Source organism: Dendrobates tinctorius, unplaced genomic scaffold (assembly GCF_039654945.1).
Source record: "Dendrobates tinctorius isolate UK_male_01 unplaced genomic scaffold, ASM3965494v1 ptg000047l, whole genome shotgun sequence".
Lineage (NCBI taxonomy): Eukaryota > Metazoa > Chordata > Amphibia > Anura > Dendrobatidae > Dendrobates > Dendrobates tinctorius.
The window spans coordinates 9457189-9475530 of record NW_027361715.1 but is presented as its reverse complement, the minus strand read 5'-3'; the positions used below and the strand labels follow the sequence as shown (position 1 = coordinate 9475530).

The following is an 18342-nucleotide window of genomic DNA, read 5'->3' as shown; positions in this document are numbered from 1 at the left end:
GAGGCCTGAAATTTTGAAGGTATCTCAGAAGTTGTGGCTGAGTTGTTAAAGCGATGGACTTGAAATCCATTGGGATCTCCCTGCGCATTCAATCATTGCCAACTATGTCAATTTCCAAGTAGGTTTTTTGATGATTATCTGAGTAGATCAATGCACACCTTCCTTAGTTTATCCCCCAAAAAGTTGTTTCATATCTCTGGACTGGATTTGGAGAACCAACCTGCGGGCATCTAAAGATCTTATTTTGATTAACTGGCCTGGCCCATCATCACATGTGAATCACACTGCTAATCAAAAGATGAGACCTCGTACGATCAGGTAAGAGGTGCTTCTCCATCTCTCATCTAGTTGCCACAAATGTCAGGTATGGTTGATAGATTGGAACATGTGCTTTGCTTTGCACCGATTCTACTTATATTATCTCTGGGGTGGAATCTTTTACCACACAGTGAAAAATCTTTAGCAACTTCTGGATGAGCAGCTTTCTAGCAGTTTAAGTTTTGCAATTATTTTCCTCTCCTTTTTCCTGGTAACAGAGCTGGCACAGTTTTCATAAACAATTTTAAAACTGTCCTGATTGTGATACTGTGGAATTCTAGGCACACTTGTAGATTAAAAGTGGAGGAGATATTAATTTATGATGGTGTATTAAATGTAGATTTGTACTGCAGATTTAAAGCCAGTTTCACCATCATGCATGATTTCCTTAATGTGTTCCCTTCTCCATTTTCACCACAAGAAAATCTAGAGTAGTCAGCTACATGTGTGGTTCCATGGTGTAATGGTTAGCACTCTGGACTCTGAATCCAGCGATCTGAGTTCAAATCTCAGTGGAACCTGTAAGTTTCATCTTTAGCATTATAATTTCTACTATGTTCAACTTTTAGAATGAAACTTGAAACTTTGAAACTTCATTTGAATGGTGCAAGAATCCATGGAATCCTATAAAATTGACTTCAGGAAACAAAATTCTTATCTTGTATGTTACACCAAGCAACTATATTCTATGACTTGTGTAAATGTTCCCATGATTTTTAATTCGGGTGGGAAAATCTGATGATGATTTCAAATCAAAATGGCTTTAGGAAACGCCAGCTTATTTTCCTGAATTTTCTTTTCTCTTGTTTTTTCCAAAATTATCTATAATGTTTTATTGAGGAATTTTTTGGCAATTTAAAAACAATTGTTTAGTCCATCAGTTGAGTATGTTCTTGTGGCTTTTTTGTAGGTGACAAAAGGAACTAGAAGTCACTAAGAGACTTTAAAGTGTCTTTCTAAGCTTCTAGTTGACTTGAATTTTATTACGGAAGGTATTCGAAGCAAAAAAATCAAATGGAAATTGACATAGTCACTTTACCGTTTTGGAAACTTTATGCAGTTAAAAGATGCTCAAAACGACTGAAAATACGAAGACTAATTTTATTTTATGTTTACATAGAAATGAATATTTTTCTTCTTTTGAGCTTTTTTGGTGTATTCTTTAGTAAGTTTTCAGAGCCAACTCACACTAAATCTGCCTTTTAAACTGTTGAAAGGCTTGAGCGGTACAAGGTTTCAAGTTAAGATGACTTCACATCAGATTTTTAAATTTTAGTGAGGCCTGAAATTTTGAAGGTATCTCAGAAGTTGTGGCTGAGTTGTTAAAGCGATGGACTTGAAATCCATTGGGATCTCCCTGCGCATTCAATCATTGCCAACTATGTCAATTTCCAAGTAGGTTTTTTGATGATTATCTGAGTAGATCAATGCACACCTTCCTTAGTTTATCCCCCAAAAAGTTGTTTCATATCTCTGGACTGGATTTGGAGAACCAACCTGCGGGCATCTAAAGATCTTATTTTGATTAACTGGCCTGGCCCATCATCACATGTGAATCACACTGCTAATCAAAAGATGAGACCTCGTACGATCAGGTAAGAGGTGCTTCTCCATCTCTCATCTAGTTGCCACAAATGTCAGGTATGGTTGATAGATTGGAACATGTGCTTTGCTTTGCACCGATTCTACTTATATTATCTCTCGGGTGGAATCTTTTACCACACAGTGAAAAATCTTCAGCAACTTCTGGATGAGCAGCTTTCTAGCAGTTTAAGTTTTGCAATTATTTTCCTCTCCTTTTTCCTGGTAACAGAGCTGGCACAGTTTTCATAAACAATTTTAAAACTGTCCTGATTGTGATACTGTGGAATTCTAGGCACACTTGTAGATTAAAAGTGGAGGAGATATTAATTTATGATGGTGTATTAAATGTAGATTTGTACTGCAGCTTTAAAGCCAGTTTCACCATCATGCATGATTTCCTTAATGTGTTCCCTACTCCATTTTCACCACAAGAAAATCTAGAGTAGTCAGCTATATGTGTGGTTCCATGGTGTAATGGTTAGCACTCTGGACTCTGAATCCATCGATTTGAGTTCAAATCTCAGTGGAACCTGTAAGATTTAACTTTAGCATTATAATTTCTACTATGTTCAACTTTTAGAATGAAACTTGGTGCAAGAATCCATGGAATCCTATAAAATTGACTTCAGGAAACAAAATTCTTATCTTGTATGTTACACCAAGCAACTATATTCTATGACTTGTGTAAATGTTCCCATGATTTTTAATTCGGGTGGGAAAATCTGATGATGATTTCAAATCAAAATGGCTTTAGGAAACGCCAGCTTATTTTCCTGAATTTTCTTTTCTCTTGTTTTTTCCAAAATTATCTATAATGTTTTATTGAGGAATTTTTTGGCAATTTAAAAACAATTGTTTAGTCCATCAGTTGAGTATGTTCTTGTGGCTTTTTTGTAGGTGACAAAAGGAACTAGAAGTCACTAAGAGACTTTAAAGTGTCTTTCTAAGCTTCTAGTTGACTTGAATTTTATTACGGAAGGTATTCGAAGCAAAAAAATCAAATGGAAATTGACATAGTCACTTTACCGTTTTGGAAACTTTATGCAGTTAAAAGATGCTCAAAACGACTGAAAATACGAAGACTAATTTTATTTTATGTTTACATAGAAATGAATATTTTTCTTCTTTTGAGCTTTTTTGGTGTATTCTTTAGTAAGTTTTCAGAGCCAACTCACACTAAATCTGCCTTTTAAACTGTTGAAAGGCTTGAGCGGTACAAGGTTTCAAGTTAAGATGACTTCACATCAGATTTTTAAATTTTAGTGAGGCCTGAAATTTTGAAGGTATCTCAGAAGTTGTGGCTGAGTTGTTAAAGCGATGGACTTGAAATCCATTGGGATCTCCCTGCGCATTCAATCATTGCCAACTATGTCAATTTCCAAGTAGGTTTTTTGATGATTATCTGAGTAGATCAATGCACACCTTCCTTAGTTTATCCCCCAAAAAGTTGTTTCATATCTCTGGACTGGATTTGGAGAACCAACCTGCGGGCATCTAAAGATCTTATTTTGATTAACTGGCCTGGCCCATCATCACATGTGAATCACACTGCTAATCAAAAGATGAGACCTCGTACGATCAGGTAAGAGGTGCTTCTCCATCTCTCATCTAGTTGCCACAAATGTCAGGTATGGTTGATAGATTGGAACATGTGCTTTGCACCGATTCTACTTATATTATCTCTGGGGTGGAATCTTTTACCACACAGTGAAAAATCTTTAGCAACTTCTGGATGAGCAGCTTTCTAGCAGTTTAAGTTTTGCAATTATTTTCCTCTCCTTTTTCCTGGTAACAGAGCTGGCACAGTTTTCATAAACAATTTTAAAACTGTCCTGATTGTGATACTGTGGAATTCTAGGCACACTTGTAGATTAAAAGTGGAGGAGATATTAATTTATGATGGTGTATTAAATGTAGATTTGTACTGCACTTTAAAGCCAGTTTCACCATCATGCATGATTTCCTTAATGTGTTCCCTTCTCCATTTTCACCACAAGAAAATCTAGAGTAGTCAGCTACATGTGTGGCTCCATGGTGTAATGGTTAGCACTCTGGACTCTGAATCCAGTGATCTGAGTTCAAATTTCAGTGGAACCTGTAAGTTTCATCTTTAGCATTATAATTTCTACTATGTTCAACTTTTAGAATGAAACTTAAAAACTTGAAACTTGATTTGAATGGTGCAAGAATCCAAGGAATCCTATAAAATTGACTAAAGGAAACAAAATTCTTATCTTGTATGTTACACCAAGCAACAATATTCTATGACTTGTGGAAATGTTCCCATGATTTTTAATTCTGGTGGGAAAATCTGATGATGATTTCAAATCAAAATGGCTTTAGGAAACGCCAGCTTATTTTCCTGAATTTTCTTTTCTCTTGTTTTTTTCCAAAATTATCTATAATGTTTTATTGAGGAATTTTTTGGCAATTTAAAAACAATTGTTTAGTCCATCAGTTGAGTATGTTCTTGTGGCTTTTTTGTAGGTGACAAAAGGAACTAGAAGTCACTAAGAGACTTTAAAGTGTCTTTCTAAGCTTCTAGTTGACTTGAATTTTATTACGGAAGGTATTCGAAGCAAAAAAATCAAATGGAAATTGACATAGTCACTTTACCGTTTTGGAAACTATGCAGTTAAAAGATGCTCAAAACGACTGAAAATACGAAGACTAATTTTATTTTATGTTTACATAGAAATGAATATTTTTCTTCTTTTGAGCTTTTTTGGTGTATTCTTTAGTAAGTTTTCAGAGCCAACTCACACTAAATCTGCCTTTTAAACTGTTGAAAGGCTTGAGCGGTACAAGGTTTCAAGTTAAGATGACTTCACATCAGATTTTTAAATTTTAGTGAGGCCTGAAATTTTGAAGGTATCTCAGAAGTTGTGGCTGAGTTGTTAAAGCGATGGACTTGAAATCCATTGGGATCTCCCTGCGCATTCAATCATTGCCAACTATGTCAATTTCCAAGTAGGTTTTTTGATGATTATCTGAGTAGATCAATGCACACCTTCCTTAGTTTATCCCCCAAAAAGTTGTTTCATATCTCTGGACTGGATTTGGAGAACCAACCTGCGGGCATCTAAAGATCTTATTTTGATTAACTGGCCTGGCCCATCATCACATGTGAATCACACTGCTAATCAAAAGATGAGACCTCGTACGATCAGGTAAGAGGTGCTTCTCCATCTCTCATCTAGTTGCCACAAATGTCAGGTATGGTTGATAGATTGGAACATGTGCTTTGCTTTGCACCGATTCTACTTATATTATCTCTGGGGTGGAATCTTTTACCACACAGTGAAAAATCTTTAGCAACTTCTGGATGAGCAGCTTTCTAGCAGTTTAAGTTTTGCAATTATTTTCCTCTCCTTTTTCCTGGTAACAGAGCTGGCACAGTTTTCATAAACAATTTTAAAACTGTCCTGATTGTGATACTGTGGAATTCTAGGCACACTTGTAGATTAAAAGTGGAGGAGATATTAATTTATGATGGTGTATTAAATGTAGATTTGTACTGCACTTTAAAGCCAGTTTCACCATCATGCATGATTTCCTTAATGTGTTCCCTTCTCCATTTTCACCACAAGAAAATCTAGAGTAGTCAGCTACATGTGTGGCTCCATGGTGTAATGGTTAGCACTCTGGACTCTGAATCCAGTGATCTGAGTTCAAATTTCAGTGGAACCTGTAAGTTTCATCTTTAGCATTATAATTTCTACTATGTTCAACTTTTAGAATGAAACTTAAAAACTTGAAACTTGATTTGAATGGTGCAAGAATCCATGGAATCCTATAAAATTGACTAAAGGAAACAAAATTCTTATCTTGTATGTTACACCAAGCAACAATATTCTATGACTTGTGGAAATGTTCCCATGATTTTTAATTCTGGTGGGAAAATCTGATGATGATTTCAAATCAAAATGGCTTTAGGAAACGCCAGCTTATTTTCCTGAATTTTCTTTTCTCTTGTTTTTTCCAAAATTATCTATAATGTTTTATTGAGGAATTTTTTGGCAATTTAAAAACAATTGTTTAGTCCATCAGTTGAGTATGTTCTTGTGGCTTTTTTGTAGGTGACAAAAGGAACTAGAAGTCACTAAGAGACTTTAAAGTGTCTTTCTAAGCTTCTAGTTGACTTGAATTTTATTACGGAAGGTATTCGAAGCAAAAAAATCAAATGGAAATTGACATAGTCACTTTACCGTTTTGGAAACTATGCAGTTAAAAGATGCTCAAAACGACTGAAAATACGAAGACTAATTTTATTTTATGTTTACATAGAAATGAATATTTTTCTTCTTTTGAGCTTTTTTGGTGTATTCTTTAGTAAGTTTTCAGAGCCAACTCACACTAAATCTGCCTTTTAAACTGTTGAAAGGCTTGAGCGGTACAAGGTTTCAAGTTAAGATGACTTCACATCAGATTTTTAAATTTTAGTGAGGCCTGAAATTTTGAAGGTATCTCAGAAGTTGTGGCTGAGTTGTTAAAGCGATGGACTTAAAATCCATTGGGATCTCCCTGCGCATTCAATCATTGCCAACTATGTCAATTTCCAAGTAGGTTTTTTGATGATTATCTGAGTAGATCAATGCACACCTTCCTTAGTTTATCCCCCAAAAAGTTGTTTCATATCTCTGGACTGGATTTGGAGAACCAACCTGCGGGCATCTAAAGATCTTATTTTGATTAACTGGCCTGGCCCATCATCACATGTGAATCACACTGCTAATCAAAAGATGAGACCTCGTACGATCAGGTAAGAGGTGCTTCTCCATCTCTCATCTAGTTGCCACAAATGTCAGGTATGGTTGATAGATTGGAACATGTGCTTTGCTTTGCACCGATTCTACTTATATTATCTCTGGGGTGGAATCTTTTACCACACAGTGAAAAATCTTTAGCAACTTCTGGATGAGCAGCTTTCTAGCAGTTTAAGTTTTGCAATTATTTTCCTCTCCTTTTTCCTGGTAACAGAGCTGGCACAGTTTTCATAAACAATTTTAAAACTGTCCTGATTGTGATACTGTGGAATTCTAGGCACACTTGTAGATTAAAAGTGGAGGAGATATTAATTTATGATGGTGTATTAAATGTAGATTTGTACTGCACTTTAAAGCCAGTTTCACCATCATGCATGATTTCCTTAATGTGTTCCCTTCTCCATTTTCACCACAAGAAAATCTAGAGTAGTCAGCTACATGTGTGGTTCCATGGTGTAATGGTTAGCACTCTGGACTCTGAATCCAGTGATCTGAGTTCAAATTTCAGTGGAACCTGTAAGTTTCATCTTTAGCATTATAATTTCTACTATGTTCAACTTTTAGAATGAAACTTAAAAACTTGAAACTTGATTTGAATGGTGCAAGAATCCATGGAATCCTATAAAATTGACTAAAGGAAACAAAATTCTTATCTTGTATGTTACACCAAGCAACAATATTCTATGACTTGTGGAAATGTTCCCATGATTTTTAATTCTGGTGGGAAAATCTGATGATGATTTCAAATCAAAATGGCTTTAGGAAACGCCAGCTTATTTTCCTGAATTTTCTTTTCTCTTGTTTTTTCCAAAATTATCTATAATGTTTTATTGAGGAATTTTTTGGCAATTTAAAAACAATTGTTTAGTCCATCAGTTGAGTATGTTCTTGTGGCTTTTTTGTAGGTGACAAAAGGAACTAGAAGTCACTAAGAGACTTTAAAGTGTCTTTCTAAGCTTCTAGTTGACTTGAATTTTATTACGGAAGGTATTCGAAGCAAAAAAATCAAATGGAAATTGACATAGTCACTTTACCGTTTTGGAAACTATGCAGTTAAAAGATGCTCAAAACGACTGAAAATACGAAGACTAATTTTATTTTATGTTTACATAGCAATGAATATTTTTCTTCTTTTGAGCTTTTTTGGTGTATTCTTTAGTAAGTCTTCAGAGCCAACTCACACTAAATCTGCCTTTTAAACTGTTGAAAGGCTTGAGCGGTACAAGGTTTCAAGTTAAGATGACTTCACATCAGATTTTTAAATTTTAGTGAGGCCTGAAATTTTGAAGGTATCTCAGAAGTTGTGGCTGAGTTGTTAAAGCGATGGACTTGAAATCCATTGGGAACTCCCTGCGCATTCAATCATTGCCAACTATGTCAATTTCCAAGTAGGTTTTTTGATGATTATCTGAGTAGATCAATGCACACCTTCCTTAGTTTATCCCCCAAAAAGTTGTTTCATATCTCTGGACTGGATTTGGAGAACCAACCTGCGGGCATCTAAAGATCTTATTTTGATTAACTGGCCTGGCCCATCATCACATGTGAATCACACTGCTAATCAAAAGATGAGACCTCGTACGATCAGGTAAGAGGTGCTTCTCCATCTCTCATCTAGTTGCCACAAATGTCAGGTATGGTTGATAGATTGGAACATGTGCTTTGCTTTGCACCGATTCTACTTATATTATCTCTGGGGTGGAATCTTTTACCACACAGTGAAAAATCTTTAGCAACTTCTGGATGAGCAGCTTTCTAGCAGTTTAAGTTTTGCAATTATTTTCCTCTCCTTTTTCCTGGTAACAGAGCTGGCACAGTTTTCATAAACAATTTTAAAACTGTCCTGATTGTGATACTGTGGAATTCTAGGCACACTTGTAGATTAAAAGTGGAGGAGATATTAATTTATGATGGTGTATTAAATGTAGATTTGTACTGCACTTTAAAGCCAGTTTCACCATCATGCATGATTTCCTTAATGTGTTCCCTTCTCCATTTTCACCACAAGAAAATCTAGAGTAGTCAGCTACATGTGTGGCTCCATGGTGTAAAGGTTAGCACTCTGGACTCTGAATCCAGTTATCTGAGTTCAAATTTCAGTGGAACCTGTAAGTTTCATCTTTAGCATTATAATTTCTACTATGTTCAACTTTTAGAATGAAACTTAAAAACTTGAAACTTGATTTGAATGGTGCAAGAATCCATGGAATCCCATAAAATTGACTAAAGGAAACAAAATTCTTATCTTGTATGTTACACCAAGCAACAATATTCTATGACTTGTGGAAATGTTCCCATGATTTTTAATTCTGGTGGGAAAATCTGATGATGATTTCAAATCAAAATGGCTTTAGGAAACGCCAGCTTATTTTCCTGAATTTTCTTTTCTCTTGTTTTTTCCAAAATTATCTATAATGTTTTATTGAGGAATTTTTTGGCAATTTAAAAACAATTGTTTAGTCCATCAGTTGAGTATGTTCTTGTGGCTTTTTTGTAGGTGACAAAAGGAACTAGAAGTCACTAAGAGACTTTAAAGTGTCTTTCTAAGCTTCTAGTTGACTTGAATTTTATTACGGAAGGTATTCGAAGCAAAAAAATCAAATGGAAATTGACATAGTCACTTTACCGTTTTGGAAACTTTATGCAGTTAAAAGATGCTCAAAACGACTGAAAATACGAAGACTAATTTTATTTTATGTTTACATAGAAATGAATATTTTTCTTCTTTTGAGCTTTTTTGGTGTATTCTTTAGTAAGTTTTCAGAGCCAACTCACACTAAATCTGCCTTTTAAACTGTTGAAAGGCTTGAGCGGTACAAGGTTTCAAGTTAAGATGACTTCACATCAGATTTTTAAATTTTAGTGAGGCCTGAAATTTTGAAGGTATCTCAGAAGTTGTGGCTGAGTTGTTAAAGCGATGGACTTGAAATCCATTGGGATCTCCCTGCGCATTCAATCATTGCCAACTATGTCAATTTCCAAGTAGGTTTTTTGATGATTATCTGAGTAGATCAATGCACACCTTCCTTAGTTTATCCCCCAAAAAGTTGTTTCATATCTCTGGACTGGATTTGGAGAACCAACCTGCGGGCATCTAAAGATCTTATTTTGATTAACTGGCCTGGCCCATCATCACATGTGAATCACACTGCTAATCAAAAGATGAGACCTCGTACGATCAGGTAAGAGGTGCTTCTCCATCTCTCATCTAGTTGCCACAAATGTCAGGTATGGTTGATAGATTGGAACATGTGCTTTGCACCGATTCTACTTATATTATCTCTGGGGTGGAATCTTTTACCACACAGTGAAAAATCTTTAGCAACTTCTGGATGAGCAGCTTTCTAGCAGTTTAAGTTTTGCAATTATTTTCCTCTCCTTTTTCCTGGTAACAGAGCTGGCACAGTTTTCATAAACAATTTTAAAACTGTCCTGATTGTGATACTGTGGAATTCTAGGCACACTTGTAGATTAAAAGTGGAGGAGATATTAATTTATGATGGTGTATTAAATGTAGATTTGTACTGCACTTTAAAGCCAGTTTCACCATCATGCATGATTTCCTTAATGTGTTCCCTTCTCCATTTTCACCACAAGAAAATCTAGAGTAGTCAGCTACATGTGTGGCTCCATGGTGTAATGGTTAGCACTCTGAATCCAGTGATCTGAGTTCAAATTTCAGTGGAACCTGTAAGTTTCATCTTTAGCATTATAATTTCTACTATGTTCAACTTTTAGAATGAAACTTAAAAACTTGAAACTTGATTTGAATGGTGCAAGAATCCATGGAATCCTATAAAATTGACTAAAGGAAACAAAATTCTTATCTTGTATGTTACACCAAGCAACAATATTCTATGACTTGTGGAAATGTTCCCATGATTTTTAATTCTGGTGGGAAAATCTGATGATGATTTCAAATCAAAATGGCTTTAGGAAACGCCAGCTTATTTTCCTGAATTTTCTTTTCTCTTGTTTTTTGCAAAATTATCTATAATGTTTTATTGAGGAATTTTTTGGCAATTTAAAAACAATTGTTTAGTCCATCAGTTGAGTATGTTCTTGTGGCTTTTTTGTAGGTGACAAAAGGAACTAGAAGTCACTAAGAGACTTTAAAGTGTCTTTCTAAGCTTCTAGTTGACTTGAATTTTATTACGGAAGGTATTCGAAGCAAAAAAATCAAATGGAAATTGACATAGTCACTTTACCGTTTTGGAAACTATGCAGTTAAAAGATGCTCAAAACGACTGAAAATACGAAGACTAATTTTATTTTATGTTTACATAGAAATGAATATTTTTCTTCTTTTGAGCTTTTTTGGTGTATTCTTTAGTAAGTTTTCAGAGCCAACTCACACTAAATCTGCCTTTTAAACTGTTGAAAGGCTTGAGCGGTACAAGGTTTCAAGTTAAGATGACTTCACATCAGATTTTTAAATTTTAGTGAGGCCTGAAATTTTGAAGGTATCTCAGAAGTTGTGGCTGAGTTGTTAAAGCGATGGACTTGAAATCCATTGGGATCTCCCTGCGCATTCAATCATTGCCAACTATGTCAATTTCCAAGTAGGTTTTTTGATGATTATCTGAGTAGATCAATGCACACCTTCCTTAGTTTATCCCCCAAAAAGTTGTTTCATATCTCTGGACTGGATTTGGAGAACCAACCTGCGGGCATCTAAAGATCTTATTTTGATTAACTGGCCTGGCCCATCATCACATGTGAATCACACTGCTAATCAAAAGATGAGACCTCGTACGATCAGGTAAGAGGTGCTTCTCCATCTCTCATCTAGTTGCCACAAATGTCAGGTATGGTTGATAGATTGGAACATGTGCTTTGCTTTGCACCGATTCTACTTATATTATCTCTGGGGTGGAATCTTTTACCACACAGTGAAAAATCTTTAGCAACTTCTGGATGAGCAGCTTTCTAGCAGTTTAAGTTTTGCAATTATTTTCCTCTCCTTTTTCCTGGTAACAGAGCTGGCACAGTTTTCATAAACAATTTTAAAACTGTCCTGATTGTGATACTGTGGAATTCTAGGCACACTTGTAGATTAAAAGTGGAGGAGATATTAATTTATGATGGTGTATTAAATGTAGATTTGTACTGCACTTTAAAGCCAGTTTCACCATCATGCATGATTTCCTTAATGTGTTCCCTTCTCCATTTTCACCACAAGAAAATCTAGAGTAGTCAGCTACATGTGTGGCTCCATGGTGTAATGGTTAGCACTCTGCACTCTGAATCCAGTGATCTGAGTTCAAATTTCAGTGGAACCTGTAAGTTTCATCTTTAGCATTATAATTTCTACTATGTTCAACTTTTAGAATGAAACTTGAACAGTGATCTGAGTTCAAATTTCAGTGGAACCTGTAAGTTTCATCTTTAGCATTATAATTTCTACTATGTTCAACTTTTAGAATGAAACTTGAAACTTAAAAACTTGAAACTTGATTTGAATGGTGCAAGAATCCATGGAATCCCATAAAATTGACTAAAGGAAACAAAATTCTTATCTTGTATGTTACACCAAGCAACAATATTCTATGACTTGTGGAAATGTTCCCATGATTTTTAATTCTGGTGGGAAAATCTGATGATGATTTCAAATCAAAATGGCTTTAGGAAACGCCAGCTTATTTTCCTGAATTTTCTTTTCTCTTGTTTTTTCCAAAATTATCTATAATGTTTTATTGAGGAATTTTTTGGCAATTTAAAAACAATTGTTTAGTCCATCAGTTGAGTATGTTCTTGTGGCTTTTTTGTAGGTGACAAAAGGAACTAGAAGTCACTAAGAGACTTTAAAGTGTCTTTCTAAGCTTCTAGTTGACTTGAATTTTATTACGGAAGGTATTCGAAGCAAAAAATCAAATGGAAATTGACATAGTCACTTTACCGTTTTGGAAACTTTATGCAGTTAAAAGATGCTCAAAACGACTGAAAATACGAAGACTAATTTTATTTTATGTTTACATAGAAATGAATATTTTTCTTCTTTTGAGCTTTTTTGGTGTATTCTTTAGTAAGTTTTCAGAGCCAACTCACACTAAATCTGCCTTTTAAACTGTTGAAAGGCTTGAGCGGTACAAGGTTTCAAGTTAAGATGACTTCACATCAGATTTTTAAATTTTAGTGAGGCCTGAAATTTTGAAGGTATCTCAGAAGTTGTGGCTGAGTTGTTAAAGCGATGGACTTGAAATCCATTGGGATCTCCCTGCGCATTCAATCATTGCCAACTATGTCAATTTCCAAGTAGGTTTTTTGATGATTATCTGAGTAGATCAATGCACACCTTCCTTAGTTTATCCCCCAAAAAGTTGTTTCATATCTCTGGACTGGATTTGGAGAACCAACCTGCGGGCATCTAAAGATCTTATTTTGATTAACTGGCCTGGCCCATCATCACATGTGAATCACACTGCTAATCAAAAGATGAGACCTCGTACGATCAGGTAAGAGGTGCTTCTCCATCTCTCATCTAGTTGCCACAAATGTCAGGTATGGTTGATAGATTGGAACATGTGCTTTGCACCGATTCTACTTATATTATCTCTGGGGTGGAATCTTTTACCACACAGTGAAAAATCTTTAGCAACTTCTGGATGAGCAGCTTTCTAGCAGTTTAAGTTTTGCAATTATTTTCCTCTCCTTTTTCCTGGTAACAGAGCTGGCACAGTTTTCATAAACAATTTTAAAACTGTCCTGATTGTGATACTGTGGAATTCTAGGCACACTTGTAGATTAAAAGTGGAGGAGATATTAATTTATGATGGTGTATTAAATGTAGATTTGTACTGCACTTTAAAGCCAGTTTCACCATCATGCATGATTTCCTTAATGTGTTCCCTTCTCCATTTTCACCACAAGAAAATCTAGAGTAGTCAGCTACATGTGTGGCTCCATGGTGTAATGGTTAGCACTCTGGACTCTGAATCCAGTGATCTGAGTTCAAATTTCAGTGGAACCTGTAAGTTTCATCTTTAGCATTATAATTTCTACTATGTTCAACTTTTAGAATGAAACTTAAAAACTTGAAACTTGATTTGAATGGTGCAAGAATCCATGGAATCCTATAAAATTGACTAAAGGAAACAAAATTCTTATCTTGTATGTTACACCAAGCAACAATATTCTATGACTTGTGGAAATGTTCCCATGATTTTTAATTCTGGTGGGAAAATCTGATGATGATTTCAAATCAAAATGGCTTTAGGAAACGCCAGCTTATTTTCCTGAATTTTCTTTTCTCTTGTTTTTTCCAAAATTATCTATAATGTTTTATTGAGGAATTTTTTGGCAATTTAAAAACAATTGTTTAGTCCATCAGTTGAGTATGTTCTTGTGGCTTTTTTGTAGGTGACAAAAGGAACTAGAAGTCACTAAGAGACTTTAAAGTGTCTTTCTAAGCTTCTAGTTGACTTGAATTTTATTACGGAAGGTATTCGAAGCAAAAAAATCAAATGGAAATTGACATAGTCACTTTACCGTTTTGGAAACTATGCAGTTAAAAGATGCTCAAAACGACTGAAAATACGAAGACTAATTTTATTTTATGTTTACATAGAAATGAATATTTTTCTTCTTTTGAGCTTTTTTGGTGTATTCTTTAGTAAGTTTTCAGAGCCAACTCACACTAAATCTGCCTTTTAAACTGTTGAAAGGCTTGAGCGGTACAAGGTTTCAAGTTAAGATGACTTCACATCAGATTTTTAAATTTTAGTGAGGCCTGAAATTTTGAAGGTATCTCAGAAGTTGTGGCTGAGTTGTTAAAGCGATGGACTTGAAATCCATTGGGATCTCCCTGCGCATTCAATCATTGCCAACTATGTCAATTTCCAAGTAGGTTTTTTGATGATTATCTGAGTAGATCAATGCACACCTTCCTTAGTTTATCCCCCAAAAAGTTGTTTCATATCTCTGGACTGGATTTGGAGAACCAACCTGCGGGCATCTAAAGATCTTATTTTGATTAACTGGCCTGGCCCATCATCACATGTGAATCACACTGCTAATCAAAAGATGAGACCTCGTACGATCAGGTAAGAGGTGCTTCTCCATCTCTCATCTAGTTGCCACAAATGTCAGGTATGGTTGATAGATTGGAACATGTGCTTTGCTTTGCACCGATTCTACTTATATTATCTCTGGGGTGGAATCTTTTACCACACAGTGAAAAATCTTTAGCAACTTCTGGATGAGCAGCTTTCTAGCAGTTTAAGTTTTGCAATTATTTTCCTCTCCTTTTTCCTGGTAACAGAGCTGGCACAGTTTTCATAAACAATTTTAAAACTGTCCTGATTGTGATACTGTGGAATTCTAGGCACACTTGTAGATTAAAAGTGGAGGAGATATTAATTTATGATGGTGTATTAAATGTAGATTTGTACTGCACTTTAAAGCCAGTTTCACCATCATGCATGATTTCCTTAATGTGTTCCCTTCTCCATTTTCACCACAAGAAAATCTAGAGTAGTCAGCTACATGTGTGGCTCCATGGTGTAATGGTTAGCACTCTGCACTCTGAATCCAGTGATCTGAGTTCAAATTTCAGTGGAACCTGTAAGTTTCATCTTTAGCATTATAATTTCTACTATGTTCAACTTTTAGAATGAAACTTGAAACTTAAAAACTTGAAACTTGATTTGAATGGTGCAAGAATCCATGGAATCCTATAAAATTGACTAAAGGAAACAAAATTCTTATCTTGTATGTTACACCAAGCAACAATATTCTATGACTTGTGGAAATGTTCCCATGATTTTTAATTCTGGTGGGAAAATCTGATGATGATTTCAAATCAAAATGGCTTTAGGAAACGCCAGCTTATTTTCCTGAATTTTCTTTTCTCTTGTTTTTTCCAAAATTATCTATAATGTTTTATTGAGGAATTTTTTGGCAATTTAAAAACAATTGTTCAGTCCATCAGTTGAGTATGTTCTTGTGGCTTTTTTGTAGGTGACAAAAGGAACTAGAAGTCACTAAGAGACTTTAAAGTGTCTTTCTAAGCTTCTAGTTGACTTGAATTTTATTACGGAAGGTATTCGAAGCAAAAAAATCAAATGGAAATTGACATAGTCACTTTACCGTTTTGGAAACTATGCAGTTAAAAGATGCTCAAAACGACTGAAAATACGAAGACTAATTTTATTTTATGTTTACATAGAAATGAATATTTTTCTTCTTTTGAGCTTTTTTGGTGTATTCTTTAGTAAGTTTTCAGAGCCAACTCACACTAAATCTGCCTTTTAAACTGTTGAAAGGCTTGAGCGGTACAAGATTTCAAGTTAAGATGACTTCAAATCAGATTTTTAAATTTTAGTGAGGCCTGAAATTTTGAAGGTATCTCAGAAGTTGTGGCTGAGTTGTTAAAGCGATGGACTTGAAATCCATTGGGATCTCCCTGCGCATTCAATCATTGCCAACTATGTCAATTTCCAAGTAGGTTTTTTGATGATTATCTGAGTAGATCAATGCACACCTTCCTTAGTTTATCCCCCAAAAAGTTGTTTCATATCTCTGGACTGGATTTGGAGAACCAACCTGCGGGCATCTAAAGATCTTATTTTGATTAACTGGCCTGGCCCATCATCACATGTGAATCACACTGCTAATCAAAAGATGAGACCTCGTACAATCAGGTAAGAGGTGCTTCTCCATCTCTCATCTAGTTGCCACAAATGTCAGGTATGGTTGATAGATTGGAACATGTGCTTTGCACCGATTCTACTTATATTATCTCTGGGGTGGAATCTTTTACCACACAGTGAAAAATCTTTAGCAACTTCTGGATGAGCAGCTTTCTAGCAGTTTAAGTTTTGCAATTATTTTCCTCTCCTTTTTCCTGGTAACAGAGCTGGCACAGTTTTCATAAACAATTTTAAAACTGTCCTGATTGTGATACTGTGGAATTCTAGGCACACTTGTAGATTAAAAGTGGAGGAGATATTAATTTATGATGGTGTATTAAATGTAGATTTGTACTGCAGCATTAAAGCCAGTTTCACCATCATGCATGATTTCCTTAATGTGTTCCCTTCTCCATTTTCACCACAAGAAAATCTAGAGTAGTCAGCTACATGTGTGGCTCCATGGTGTAATGGTTAGCACTCTGGACTCTGAATCCAGTGATCTGAGTTCAAATTTCAGTGGAACCTGTAAGTTTCATCTTTAGCATTATAATTTCTACTATGTTCAACTTTTAGAATGAAACTTGAAACTTAAAAACTTGAAACTTGATTTGAATGGTGCAAGAATCCATGGAATCCTATAAAATTGACTAAAGGAAACAAAATTCTTATCTTGTATGTTACACCAAGCAACAATATTCTATGACTTGTGGAAATGTTCCCATGATTTTTAATTCTGGTGGGAAAATCTGATGATGATTTCAAATCAAAATGGCTTTAGGAAACGCCAGCTTATTTTCCTGAATTTTCTTTTCTCTTGTTTTTTCCAAAATTATCTATAATGTTTTATTGAGGAATTTTTTGGCAATTTAAAAACAATTGTTCAGTCCATCAGTTGAGTATGTTCTTGTGGCTTTTTTGTAGGTGACAAAAGGAACTAGAAGTCACTAAGAGACTTTAAAGTGTCTTTCTAAGCTTCTAGTTGACTTGAATTTTATTACGGAAGGTATTCGAAGCAAAAAAATCAAATGGAAATTGACATAGTCACTTTACCGTTTTGGAAACTATGCAGTTAAAAGATGCTCAAAACGACTGAAAATACGAAGACTAATTTTATTTTATGTTTACATAGAAATGAATATTTTTCTTCTTTTGAGCTTTTTTGGTGTATTCTTTAGTAAGTTTTCAGAGCCAACTCACACTAAATCTGCCTTTTAAACTGTTGAAAGGCTTGAGCGGTACAAGGTTTCAAGTTAAGATGACTTCAAATCAGATTTTTAAATTTTAGTGAGGCCTGAAATTTTGAAGGTATCTCAGAAGTTGTGGCTGAGTTGTTAAAGCGATGGACTTGAAATCCATTGGGATCTCCCTGCGCATTCAATCATTGCCAACTATGTCAATTTCCAAGTAGGTTTTTTGATGATTATCTGAGTAGATCAATGCACACCTTCCTTAGTTTATCCCCCAAAAAGTTGTTTCATATCTCTGGACTGGATTTGGAGAACCAACCTGCGGGCATCTAAAGATCTTATTTTGATTAACTGGCCTGGCCCATCATCACATGTGAATCACACTGCTAATCAAAAGATGAGACCTCGTACAATCAGGTAAGAGGTGCTTCTCCATCTCTCATCTAGTTGCCACAAATGTCAGGTATGGTTGATAGATTGGAACATGTGCTTTGCACCGATTCTACTTATATTATCTCTGGGGTGGAATCTTTTACCACACAGTGAAAAATCTTTAGCAACTTCTGGATGAGCAGCTTTCTAGCAGTTTAAGTTTTGCAATTATTTTCCTCTCCTTTTTCCTGGTAACAGAGCTGGCACAGTTTTCATAAACAATTTTAAAACTGTCCTGATTGTGATACTGTGGAATTCTAGGCACACTTGTAGATTAAAAGTGGAGGAGATATTAATTTATGATGGTGTATTAAATGTAGATTTGTACTGCAGCATTAAAGCCAGTTTCACCATCATGCATGATTTCCTTAATGTGTTCCCTTCTCCATTTTCACCACAAGAAAATCTAGAGTAGTAAGCTAC

General features: G+C 35.2%; 7 non-coding genes across 7 annotated transcripts; all 7 read left to right on the top strand.

Annotated features, from left to right (window-relative positions):
• Positions 1–767: 767 nt before the first annotated feature.
• TRNAQ-CUG (transfer RNA glutamine (anticodon CUG)) lies at positions 768–839 on the top strand. Its single transcript has one exon. It is a non-coding gene; the product is annotated as a tRNA-Gln (tRNA).
• Positions 840–2362: 1523 nt separating this feature from the next.
• TRNAQ-CUG (transfer RNA glutamine (anticodon CUG)) lies at positions 2363–2434 on the top strand. Its single transcript has one exon. It is a non-coding gene; the product is annotated as a tRNA-Gln (tRNA).
• Positions 2435–3927: 1493 nt separating this feature from the next.
• Positions 3928–3999, top strand: TRNAQ-CUG (transfer RNA glutamine (anticodon CUG)). Its single transcript has one exon. It is a non-coding gene; the product is annotated as a tRNA-Gln (tRNA).
• A 1521-nt stretch (positions 4000–5520) lies between these two features.
• Positions 5521–5592, top strand: TRNAQ-CUG (transfer RNA glutamine (anticodon CUG)). Its single transcript has one exon. It is a non-coding gene; the product is annotated as a tRNA-Gln (tRNA).
• A 1520-nt stretch (positions 5593–7112) lies between these two features.
• Positions 7113–7184, top strand: TRNAQ-CUG (transfer RNA glutamine (anticodon CUG)). The gene has a single exon. It is a non-coding gene; the product is annotated as a tRNA-Gln (tRNA).
• A 6382-nt stretch (positions 7185–13566) lies between these two features.
• On the top strand, positions 13567–13638 carry TRNAQ-CUG (transfer RNA glutamine (anticodon CUG)). Its single transcript has one exon. It is a non-coding gene; the product is annotated as a tRNA-Gln (tRNA).
• A 3115-nt stretch (positions 13639–16753) lies between these two features.
• Positions 16754–16825, top strand: TRNAQ-CUG (transfer RNA glutamine (anticodon CUG)). The gene has a single exon. It is a non-coding gene; the product is annotated as a tRNA-Gln (tRNA).
• The last annotated feature ends 1517 nt before the right edge of the window (positions 16826–18342 follow it).